The sequence below is a fragment of the Anser cygnoides genome, chromosome 2, assembly GCF_040182565.1.
Source record: "Anser cygnoides isolate HZ-2024a breed goose chromosome 2, Taihu_goose_T2T_genome, whole genome shotgun sequence".
NCBI lineage: Eukaryota > Metazoa > Chordata > Aves > Anseriformes > Anatidae > Anser > Anser cygnoides.
This window is the reverse complement of record NC_089874.1, coordinates 99,692,763-99,705,925: the sequence shown is the minus strand read 5'-3', so window position 1 is coordinate 99,705,925 and position 13,163 is coordinate 99,692,763.

The following is a 13,163-nucleotide window of genomic DNA, read 5'->3' as shown; positions in this document are numbered from 1 at the left end:
GCAATTAATGCTATAAGCCCTCTTCGAAGTGTCAATAAAACAAAATATCACTTTCTTTGTAAGCATCGCTATCCTTCCTTCAGAACTGCTAAAATCTTTTGGTGCTTTGTTGATATCATTTATTTAATATTCCAGACACCCCATCAAGAAATGATGACAAGGCCTGGAAAAGCAATGGTGAATTAGAGCTTCATGAAGTTGCAGAGACTCCATATGTGATGAGCTTTTACCCAATCCTAAACCACAATGATTCCTAATGAATACACACAAAATTGTTTAAATAAAGCCAATAAAAATTAGACAAAAGTTCCATTGCAAGCAAAGTGCCCCAAGGCAAGTCATGATTGACAGAGATATCAGTGAATAAGCAAGGAAAGGAGGAGCTACTAGTAGTCTCCTAAAGACAAGGTGAAGAAATTCAAAGCGATAATGAGAGAGAAGCCACTGAAAAGATTCAAGAAAAGCCTCCGCTTACAAGTATGCCACAGAACTAATCCACAGGGAAATGACTATAAAATCTGGTGTATGGTTGCAGTGAGTTGGGTGATTAATATGTCAGTAGGTACAGATGACATGGTGTTAGTTACTAATACTGGTGAGGCAAATTAATTTATAAAGCTCTGACCTGGAAGGGACTCAATTTTATTTGTTTTCAGCTTATTATGAAAACTTGGGATATTCTGCTTATACATATAGAAAATAATAATAATAATAAAAAAAAAAATAATATTTCCTGAGTCCTAGTAAGCTGACCTCACTAACACCTCACTTTGTAAATAGTTCAGCTTGGCATAATGTGGTCAATCTCTTGGACACGTGCCAGGGCTGAGTCCACCTTTAGGTCTTAAAGGCCCTGAGCAGCCTCCCCTGGGGCTTCCACCCACACCCTCTGCCCATGGGCTCAGTCCCTGCCTGAGGGATGCTGTAGGTGCTCCTGCCTGCAGCTCCATCATGGCCATACCTACTTAACCCATATGCTGACTTCCAGCCGGTCTTCCTGGCTTGAGCTCGGACCTGCCTGGTTATAATGGATAGACTTGACCAGCGGTCACTGGACTGTGGTTGTCTCCAGACCTGAACCTGATCTATTGATTCATGTTTCTGGCTTGACCTTGGATCTGCCTCATCACCACCATCTTGTCTGATGATTTGGACCCTTGCTTCAACCTGATTGTCGTCTCTTGGTCTGCTCAATTTGCCTTGCTTGGGGTGGTGGGACAGGGCCATGGCTGGTGATGCTCTTGCCCTGCTGGCTTTTTTGTCTTGTTCGGTTCCCCGTCCCTTAGGGAACAGGCAACCCTTGCTGTGCCATGACAACATGGCTAACATCACAGCCACCAGTCTGAAGAGATCCAGTGTCACTGTTGATGTGGGACTGGGAACAATAACTCAGTTCCTGAGCCCACAGCTTCCAGAGGTCCTCTCCCTCCACTGATCCATCCAGAAAGACATGCTTCCCTCACCTGCTAACTTTGTGTGAGTCGTTTTCCTTAATAGTCCCCTACCTGTTTTGCGTTGTTTTACCAGTATTTCTAGTTCGAAAGTGTAATTTTCAAGATGTTAAGCCAATGTAGTTGATGTCCAGCTGAGTTTGCAGGGAGACTGGTGTAGAAGTGCAGACAGTGGACTGTCAGCCCAAAATCCAAGCAGTGATAATTTAAAAGCCAAAATGATGCAACTTCTAGGTAAAGCATGAAAGGAAAGAGAAAAAAAAAAAAAAAACTCATTTACGTCACTGAAACTGGCAAATTTATAGCACATAGTTGAGTCTGGGAGAGTATCTGAATAATTTCCCATCCCCAGATCTGAGGAGATAGGTGGTGTGAACTGATCTGAAAAGCATTCAGCAGCACTGCTGGGACTCAGAAACCAGAGAGTCAAAGCCATGAATACCAAGAGTAGGATTGCCTCATTTTCAATCTCACTACAATTCCAGTAGCCTTAGTTGCTAAAACATTTATACGTGCAGCTAACAAAGTTTGATGTTTAACTCTCTGAGCTTCAGGTTCAAATGAAATCCTTAAATGTCAAAAATCATGTACTGTCTAGACTGTGTGCTCTTTGAAAGGAACTGGAAAACCAGAGGCCTGTTTGGAAGTACTCTGAAAATTTGAGCCATGAACATCCTTACCTTCTTCGGGGGCAAAAAAAAAAAAAAAATAGTGTGCTAAGATGAAAATACCAAACAAACCAACACAAACAGACAAACAGATGTACATGCAATTCTTTTATATTTCACTCAGGAAAGAACTTATTCATGTCTGTAAGTGTAAACTGCTGTGCCTCAGTAGTCTGTTTTCCTTGAAGTTCTCACTTGTGTGCCACTTAGATATATTTTCCTCATAGAGAAGCTGGGCAGCTGATCACAGACATTAATCTCTGTGTAGCCTGCTTTTGGTAGTCACGTTTTTCATTCTAATAACATGTTCATTGAAGTCACTTTTTCATAAACATTTTCCCATAAACCTCTGTTTCAAAAGAGATTATTCAAACAGCTTTTAAACAATTACTCTTTTGAAGGGTCTAATTGAAGGAAATAAACCTGTAGAGAATCTGACTGAACCAAAGATCTTCAGCATCCAAGATTATCTATCTGTCACCCTGTGACCTATTTCCTTCACACTACTTTTTAATTTTTGTAGCAATTATAGTGTATATGGATAATACCTATTAGCATATTTATGGTCATTGCTTCATATTTATTGTCTGCACAACTCATTAATCTTCATCTAGTGTGTGAGGCTGACAGCTCAATCTATTTTGCAATCTCTGGGCAGCAGCCATATCCAAAAAGCTTTTGTTTCCCTGTAAATAAACTGTGTTCAGGACCAGAGGACAATGGTACATCATACAGTGATTGACACAAGCCATGGCTGCTAATCAAAAGTAGATTTTATTACCAGCTGAGTCAAGTGCATTATGGGGCCATTGTTCTAGTGCTGTCAGGGCAAGAGCATACGTAGTCAGTCACCTTCTCAAGATGGGTTGATTGTTCTCCAAGATTAGACAGAGTTGCCTTATTATCCATCCCAGACAACAAGGCATCTCACCCAAACAGACGCCTTTACAGAAACTGCCTGTACATTGAATTGATTTGAATTGCTAATGCATAATCTGTCCAGCACAGATGTGCAATGAATATTTGGATGTTGTTTTGCATGTCAGTTGAGAAGGCTGAATGATGAGGTGATGATCATTCAGTGATGGGTACTGGACATTTGCCAACAATTGAGTTTGAGCACTTTCCCTGACAGTAATCAGATCAGCTTCCAAAACGTCTTTTCTTCAATTCACTGACAATTTATGTTAGAAGATAATGCAACTCTCTCACAGTTAACACAGTTGGCAGCAATTTGCATTTTTTTCATATAATTAAATTTTTCATTTCACCCAAGAAGAAATACATACAAGCCATATATAACTGATATACATATTCCAAGACACTTCCAAAGTAACTCCGCATGAGTAAGAGGTCATCTAGATAGGTAAAACACATTGAAACACTCCATAATACAGGTGGCAGTAGTTTTATTACTTATAAAGCTACACTTGCAGTGAAAAATTAGGAACAGTGTTATCAAGCTCTAATAGACTAGCTCTCAAAAAAAATAATTTAGGTAATAAATATTTAACATATGACTATGGTCATACTGAGAGAAGGCTGTCCAACGCAATGTTCTGATTTAAAATTTTTCAGTCTCTGTCAGGACTGACTTAGTATAAATTAGGAATAGAAATAAATCCCACAAGGCTGATATTATGATTGATGTGAGCTCACACAGTGGCATCACATGATTCACATGAATGTGAAGGAGTTTTTTGTACAGTCACAATCATAGAACGATATAATAATTTAGTTTGGAAGGAACCTCTGGAGGTCATTTGGTCTAGCCAGGGACTTACCCTGTTACTTGCTCAGAGACTGATTTAGCTGAATTCTGAATATCTCCAAGGATGGAGATTCCACATCCTCTCTGGGCAACTTGCTCCAGTATTTGACCACCTTCAGGCTGATTTTTTTTTTCCTGTGTATCACCTCAGAATTTTCCATGTTGCAACTTACGTTTATTATATGTTGTCCTATCTTTGTGCAATTCTGAGGAGATTCTGGTTCCATCTTCTTTATACCCACATTATTTCTGATCTAAAGAGCACAGTTAAAAACCTACCCTTAGGACATAAGTAGCTAAAGAGCTCCTGATAGTTTAGAAAATCAGGGACTCCTGGGGATATTTCTGCCACTTTAAAAATGTTACCTTCCGACTTTACTTGGGTATTTGGCTAGTTCATCTCTAACCATATAGTGACACACTTTTCCTCAAAAAAATAAAATAAAAATGCTTCTCAGCAACTTCTAGAGCACTCTAATGACAATTTGCTCTCTGCCTTTCCGAGGTAAAGATGTGTACTCATCAGCACATGACAGAGGGAACAATCACTTCCTTTATCTCAGTGGTCTTCATACTAGTGAAAATCAGTATAGCTAGGAAGAGACTGGGAAGTGATTGAACAAGAAGCATTACAGTCAAGGCCAGAATGGAGCTTTACTGGTAAGGCTGATTTTTCCATATGTCAGTCTTGTTCAGGGTTAGGTTAAGTGACTTTCATTGGGATTTTTATTACCATTTTCATCTATCAGAAGCAAAACATAATTATATCTGTGTTACAGGTGAAACAAACCATGAAGTTGCACCGGTGACTTTTTGGGGGAAGCAAATTCTAATTTTGGATGTTTTGATTTTGTGACCTATTAAAAACACACCTATAGCCACGTATAACACCTGCTTGCATTGATTTGATATCATCTGAAATCCAGTGGATTTTCCATCTGGAATTCCAGAAACAAAGCCTTTGAATAAATGGCCTGAGAAGACTTTAAATTTAGACCTCAAATGGAGTTGGATCTTACTGCTTGTTCACTTCACACATCTGAGTTCTAAGCTGTACTCCTCAGAGCTCCTCCAGCCAGATCCTACACCACACTGGCACTTCCAATCTTGACCTTGGTATTATGTTTGTGAACATAGTCAGTCTTGATGTTGTAGGGTACAGCCAGGACTCTGTTTCATACGTAATCCATACTTATCATATGAAGCTCTGCTCAAGACACAGTCTGCAAAAGAGTAGGCAGTCCTGCCTTAAATGCAGTAGCCCAAGCTCAGAGGATTCAGCCAGATCAGAATTCAGCCCTTTGAGAGTGGCACTCTCAGTCACCATAAGAAATGGGATGAGAGACAACACTCAGCCGTGGAGTCATGCTCCCATTTGCTCTCTGTCTCCAAGGAAGTCTTCATTATTCCATTATTTCCGCCCATTCTTTCACTTCCCCTGTTGAGCTATCATATGCTTCTGAGGCACTGAAATGAAAACCTGAGCATCATTCTCAAGGCTGTTAGTTTCTGCTGCAAGAAGAGCAGTGCTTGAAAGTTGGCATGGAATAGCCAGTACTTAGTCTTCTTAGTGAAGTGATTTTTTATCCCAAAGACATTTAACTCAAGCCATTATTCCTGCACTGAAGGATCCTTTCCTTAAGGTTAAAAGTCTTATTTTCCAAAGCATGGGAAGTTACTTCAGTTGACAAATAAATGTCACAGCAGCGTGGTCTTTTTTTTTTTTTTTTTTTTTTTTTTAGACTGAAAACAGAGGTAAGGATAAAGAATTCTCACAAACTGGTAAGAATCTGAATAGAGAATTCCCTTGTATATTCTTCTGTTAAAGAAAAACATAGATAACTGGTAAAACTACATCGTCTGCTGAGTAAATGTTCCATTTGATCTTGAGGTTGAAGTCTTCTCATGAACAGTTATATTAACAAAATTTGAAAATACAGGGATATATACTGTTCTAGAAGGTAGGAAGGAAAAGAATTAATGAGTTCATGCAGTCTTCAAGAACAGTTATATAGACATGAGGGAAAATTATAAGTCTTTCTGAAACCTAGGGGGCAAAGTCATGAAGGTGATAGACCAGTTGTATAATCCAATAATTGGTTGTACCTATTCCTTAAGATAACATGAGGCTTATGTATTTATTTATTGCCTAGAAGAAATGTGTTAAAAACAGAAATAAATGTTTAAGAAACTGAATTAATGGCCAAAGTGCTACTTTTAATAACATTGATTTCCCACTGCTATTCAAATGTTATCACAATTGCTGGTTTAACAATGCCATTCCAAAATACACCATCTACAAGCAAGTAGACATAGACAAGTAGCTGGCAAGAAGCTGGCAGAAGCAGCCAGCAGAGGTGGTGCAATTGCCAGCGTTTGTTCTCATGGAGGACTTCAACTTCCCAGACATATGTTGGAAATACAATACAGCCCTGAAGAAGTAGTCTAGAAGGTTCCTGGAGTGCGTGGAAGACAGCTTCCTGACTCAGCTGGTCAGTGAGCCTACCAGAGTTGGGTGCCCTGCTAGACCTGCTGTTCACGAACAGAGAAGGACGGATGGGAGAAGTGGTGGTAGGGAGCTGTCTTGGGCAGAGTGACCATGACATGGTAGAGTTCTCCATTCTTGGTGGAGTCAGGAGGGTTGTCAGTAAAACTGCTACCTTGGACTTCCAGAGGGCAGACTTTGAACTGTTCAGGACACTGCTAGGGAGGGTCCCTTGGGAGTCAGTCCTGAAGGGCAGAGGGGTCCAGGAAGGCTGGATGCTTCTCAAGAAGGAATTCTTAAAGGTGCAGGAGCAGGCTGCCCCCATGTGCCATAAGATGAGCTGGCGGGGAAGAAGAGCGGTGTGGCTGAACAGGGAACTTTTGCTGTGCATTCCGGAGAAAAAGAGTTTATGACAGGTGGGAGAAGGGGCAGGCAACTCGGGGAGAGTACAAGGAAGTTGCCAGGATATGAAGAGAAAAAATCAAGAAGCCCAGCACAAGCTCAACCTGGCCACTATGGTCAAGGATAACAAAAAATGTTTTTATAAATATATTAATGGAAAGAGGAGGGCCAAAGAGAATCTCCATTCTTTACTGGACGCAGGAGCAAACATGACTACAGAGGATAAAAAAATAGGCTGAGGTTCTTAACGCCTTCTTTGCATCTGTCTTTACTAGCCAGACCACTTATCCTCAGGGTACTCAGCCTCCCGACCTGGAAGTCTGGGACGAGGAGCAGAAGAACCCCCCCCACAGTTCAGGTGGAAACAGTTAGAGACCTGCTTCTCCACCTGGACTGCCACAAGTCCATAGGGCCAGATGGGATCCACTCTAGAGTGCTGAGGGAGCTGGCAGAGGTGATTGCCAAGCCACCTTCCATCATCTATCAGTGGTCATGGTCATCTGGAGAGGTCCGGGATGACTGGGGACCTACTAATGTGACTCCCATCTATAAGAAGGGTCATAAGGAGGACCCAGGGAACTACAGGCCTGTCAGCCTGACCTCGGTGCTAGAAAAGGTGATGGAACAGGTCATTCTGAATGCAATCACACAATGTATGTGGGACCACCGGGGGATCAGGCCCAGTCAGCATGGCTTCATGAAAGGCAAGTCCTGCCTGACCAACCTCATCTCCTTCTATGACCGGGTGACCTGCCTGGTGGATGAGGGAAAGGTTGCTGATGTAGTCTACCTAGACTTCAGCAAGGCCTTTGACATGGCCTCCCAGAGCATTCTCCTGGAGAAGCTGGCAGCCCATGGCTTGGACAGGTACACTCTTTCCTGGGCTAAAAACTGGCTGGACAGCCAGGCCCAGGGAGTGGTGGTGAACAGAGTGAAATCCAGCTGGTGACCGGTCACCAGTGGTGTTCCCCAGGGGTCGGTGATGGGGCCCAGCCTCTTTAAAATCTTTATTGATGACTTGGATGAGGGAATTGAGTGCACCCACCGTAAGCTTACAGACAATTCCAAGTTGGGGCGAAGTGCTCCTCCTTCTTCCACATGAGGGCATCTTCCAGGCCACTCCTAACACAGCCGCCTTTGGCCACGCGTGGGCCACTCATGTTGGGCATCACAGAAGCTTGCTGAGGTCACAGCGGCCACCACTGCCCCACCTTTGCTCGGGGTCCTATAAAACAGGACCCCCTGCAGCTGGCCCACCACTCGCTGAGCTTCTGGGCCCTCTGACAGCCACTTGTGTGGCAGCAAGAAGCCCAGAAGCAGGAAGGCGAGTGGCAGCCCTCCTCGGTGTGGGGGGACAGAGATGCAGTCCCAGGAAACAGCGAGAGGGAAGGCACCTGCCGGGAAGGGGAAGTGGCATGGGCAGAGGAATAGTGCCTGTGACACGAGAGCAGACAACAGTGCTCCAGGGACCTCTGGCGTGCAGCCCACAGACACGTATGTGTGTGGCCCTGGTGTTACCATTGGCACTGCAATGGGACGGGACATGGGCCGTCCCCTCAACCATACAGCGCCTGGGGGCATGGGCCTTCCCATTGGCACAACGGTGGCGTGGGGTGAAGGCAGGAGCATCAGCCAGACAGCAACATGGAGCAGAGGCCTGCCTGTTGTCCAGAACGCAGCGTGAGACCCAGATATGGCCGTAAACCAGACAACAGTGTCAGACCCACGCATGGAAATGAACTGGACAGAGGCATGGGACCTAGGCAGGATGGCTTGGACAGGTACACTTTTTGCTGGGTTAAAAACTGGCTGGACCGCCAGGCACAGAGAGTGGTGGTGAACAGAGTGAAATCCAGCTGGCGACCGGTCACCAGTGGTATTCCCCAGGGGTCGGTGTTAGAGAATCACAGAATCACAGAATGGTTGATGTTGGAAGGGATCTCTGAAGATCATCTAGTCCAACCCCCCCTGCTGAGCAGGATCACCTAGAACACATGGAGGATGGCATCCAGATGGGTTTTGAATATTTCCAGAGAAGGAAACAACCTCACTGGGCACCTGTTCCAGTGCTCTGTCAACCACACAGTAAAGAAGTGCCCTCTCATATTCAGATGGATCTTCCTGTGCTTCGGTTTGTGCCTGTTGCTTCTCGTCCTGTCACTGGGCACAACTGAAAATAGTCTGGTTCCATCCTCTAGATCACCTCCCTTCAGATATTAATACACAGTGGTGAGATCTGTTTTCTCTTTTCCAAGCTAAACAGGCCCAGCTCTTTCAGCCTCGTATGACAGGTGCTCCAGGCCCCTAATCATCTTCGTAGCCCTCCTCTGGACTCGCTCCAGTACCTCCACATCCCTCTTGTACTGGGAATCCCAGAACTGGACACAATACTCCAGGTGTGGCCTCAACAGGGCTTAGTAGAGGGCGAGGATCACCTCCCTTGTCCTGCTGGCAACAATCTTCCAAATGCACCCCAGGATACCGTTGGGTCTCTTGGCCACAAGACCTTAATGATTTTATGATTCTAAGTAAGCACGTATAAGTAAGCCAATACAAAGTAAGCACATATAATCTGAAGAAACTCTTTTAGTTCCCAGGTGCCACACAGATAAGCCCATGGTACAGTGTGTGCTGTAGGGTAAGTGCTGAGCAGTTGAGAATGGCTTAGCACCCTCAGGGTAGCTGCTCCCTCAGTCACGGGACCTGGTCCAGCTGATGCTCCTAGAGCAGTCCTGGTGGTTCCAGCTCCACAAGGAGCAGAGAAGGAGGCTGTGATGCCTTCCGTCTACAGCCTAAGACAAAGGACGTGTATTGGTGGTCTCTGCCATGTAGGTTGTCAGCTCTCTTCCTCATGTCCCATTCTGCAGTTTCTGTGTCCCAGGACTGCACTCTAATCATGCATGTCTGTGGTCATTGCTGCAGGGTCCAGGGGTCCAAAACAAAGTCCAGTTTTCAGCAATGAAAAGGGAAGTCTTGTCTGAAGATGAAAGCTAACCACAGACAGTTTAAAATATGTGGGCCTCTCCTTGTCTGTAAGTTGAAAGTATTATTATTTTCCTATCTCCCAGCAAGTTTGAGGCCACATATATTATGCGACTGGGGATTTTTGATAACAAGCACAGAATAAACATTAAATGTTTATATATGTTTATATAAAGAGGTTTAAAATGCTAATACAAGTAAGTATCTATGAAAGTGTAAGTGCTGTAAGTGCTTTTATGGTCATTTGGAAAAGCTGTTAATGACAAAGTGGCCAATCTGTTACATGGGTAAGGGATCTGAACACCAGATGGCCTGATTTACTTCTCAGCTCCAGCTGCACAATGTATGGGAAGGTTTCAGGCCATGCTTATAGAAGGCTGAGAGATTTCCTTGGAACAATAAGAGTGGCTGGGTCATTTAGACACTTCTAGGCCATGAAAGCTTTTTTCTTTCATGAAAAGAAGAAAACCTCTTCCTTTCTGTTTCTAAGTAAGTTTTTGCATCTGAAAGATGATGAGGTTTGACATTAGCTTTTTCTGATTTGAGAATCAAAGCTACATGTTTATATGACTTACATTTATGCTGGAGATTGAGTACGGTCTGATTGAACCTGACGAGTCAGCTTACTGTCATTGTTACAAATAACTGTAATATGGCATCTGGGATACTATGAAGAGTAGACAATTAGAGCAGCATGAGTTAGGGTGTGGTATGGTTGTGCCTACGAGATAAATGAGAAAAGCCGAGAGTGAAAGCGTCCCTGGGAAGATCATGGAGTGTGTCCTCTTGGGATCTGCATCTGAGCATGTGAAGAACAAGAAAGCAACCAGGGATATTTGACATGGATTTGCTGAGGGCACACTTTGCTCTCTATGACACAACACCAAGCACTGAAGAAGCTTTCATAACAGAGAAAAAAAAAAATCTCAAAAAAAAGCTGTTTGTAAAGAAGTTTGAAAATGTAAACAAAACAAACTACTTCACCCCTCTATTTAGGGAAATGTATCTCCCATCAAGGCTGGACACGATAGATGCCTTGAAGCAGTAGTGGCTTTGGCAGTTAGATAACTTTCCTCATAACAGAAGCGCATGTAAACTTCTGAGTATCACCTACTTATGACAACAGAATGCAAGCCAAACAAAAAAGTTCATCAAACTAGATCTGAATCCTTGTGGCTAGTTCTTAACTGGGAAAGAAAGTGCTTCACTATTTATAATGCTAAAGCTGCTGGGCAAGACACAGTGGAAGACTTAAATTAAATGTCAGATCATGAGGTACTAACAATAAATAATGAGAGATTTCTGCTGCCTTTGGTGGCTGTAGATAAGCCACTGGACAAGCTATTTACTGTGGGCAGGTTGTGCAGTCATGGATGGATCATCCTGACCACATCTACGTGTTTTCTCACTTGGATGAGAGAGCAGCCTGGTGGGAGCCTGTGCTGCCCACATCCTGGGGTCTTTGTGGTCCCAGGTGCTGCCTGTAGTGCTAAGTAGCTGGGAATGAATCAGAGCTTCAAGAGCCACCCTCTTCCTCTCTTCAAATGCTGCAACATAGACCCTCCTAATGTACTTGCCTGCCCTACTTGTCTTGCATTGTGTGCAAACTGTGGTAGCAGCATGCCCTGCAGATGGATGTGCCCTCTGCAGGATGCCTATAGCTGTAGGAAGGGATGCGTATCACTGATTCAGCAGGGCATCAGCAAGCAGAGAGGGAATATGAGGTGACTTCAAGACAGCAACGAGATCCATTCACAGTGCCCATGTCTTCCTGTGCAGATGGCACCAGTGTGTGGAAAAGCATTAATCTAGTGTTTATAAAGCTGTGAATTCCTTTATCAGGACTCACAACAGCCTTCCCTCCTTTACTACCACCTGTTACTGATCCAGAACTCATCTACTCCTGCCTTATGTTCTTCCCTCTTTCCTTCACCATTTATCTTCCTCTCTGAAAGTCCCCTGTGAGGCAGGCACAGGCTGCAGAACTTTTTTATTTCCTATGTCAGGCCTGCTCTGTAGAACCCCTCATCAATCCTACAAGCAAATTTTTCTCCGCAGGAAGCTATTTGTTGTGTGTTATAGAGCCCTCCTTGCCAAGAAGGCCTGCCTTGTACTGCCCCGACTCAGTGCATATTGCCTATCTTTCTGTGCTGTGGACCTTGGCTTGACTCCTTAGGAGAGTGTTTACTCTGTCACACAGCCAAAGGGTGAAGAGGAATTACCAGGAAAGAGGACTGTAGCACGAACTGTGTAAAAGGGGACAGTCTTTCTTTTCCCATGTAAGGAATGTGCTGCTAATGGCCCCTTGGTCTTCCTTTAAAGCCTGCTTTGAGCAAAAGCAGGAAACCAGCAGCCCATCTGGAGATGGGTTTGGATTTTGAGACTAGCGGTCAAGTGTCCACTCTGCTGAGTGGATGATTCTACCATGGTGAGTGTGGGTTATCCCCCCTGTCCCCAAACCTGGAACTAGCAGCAGGTGGTGGTGCTATGGGTGCGGCTTGCCCACGTGCGCATTTCCAGTTACTCATATTGGAAGGAAGTGAGAGGGGCAGTTTTCATGAGGAAACCCAGGCAGGAACAAAAAGAGGTTTATTAGAAGAAAAAATCCCAAACTTCACATCCAGTTTGACATTTGTGCACATCTCCTGAGCCTGGTCTAACAGAGCAAATGGACAGCCTCAACCCATCTCATTCTATTTGTGGCACAGACGGAGGAAAAGTCACGATGTGGACCCCAGTCCTGACAGCAGAGGATCCAGTAACTCTTTATTCTCCACAGCAGAGTGATATTTAGAAGTGTTCCACCTCTATAGGAAAGCCATGAAGAATTTGGTTTATATATCAGCAGCTATTCGAAGCGAAAGTGTGAATTGGACATGCCTTTAGAGTGCCGAAGACACTGCTGAGGAGAGTTAGTGCTGTGGGAAAAAACAGGATAGATGTGCAATATTTGCTGGCTGCTCTTGGGTACAGCAGGATAGGACTTTAAATCTTATTTCCTCAGTGAGATTTTGACACTTGTCAGCTCCTGCCACGGTTATGTCACAACTCATGTGAAAGTGAGTTTCATGAGCTTAAATGAGGTATCATCTGAAAGTCTATGGATAACTTTCTGGCTGTGAGCCCACCCTCCTCCATTTCTCCCTCTCTTTCCCTCTGTAAGGGTTGGAATATTCTCTGAAATTAGCAAAGGGAGTCTGGTACTGGGAGAATGCAAACAGCACTGCAAAGGGAAAAAAAAACCAAAAAACTATTTTTATCCTTCCTGTCCCTGCCCACAGTGTAATGGTAATTTGAATTGTTGGGGGAGGTGCGAGTTTCATATCTGAACTTAGATACTTTACTCAGCTTGTAAAGCTCTGGAGTACGTGTCGCATAGCCTGTCATTTTGCTAGCACCTCAGG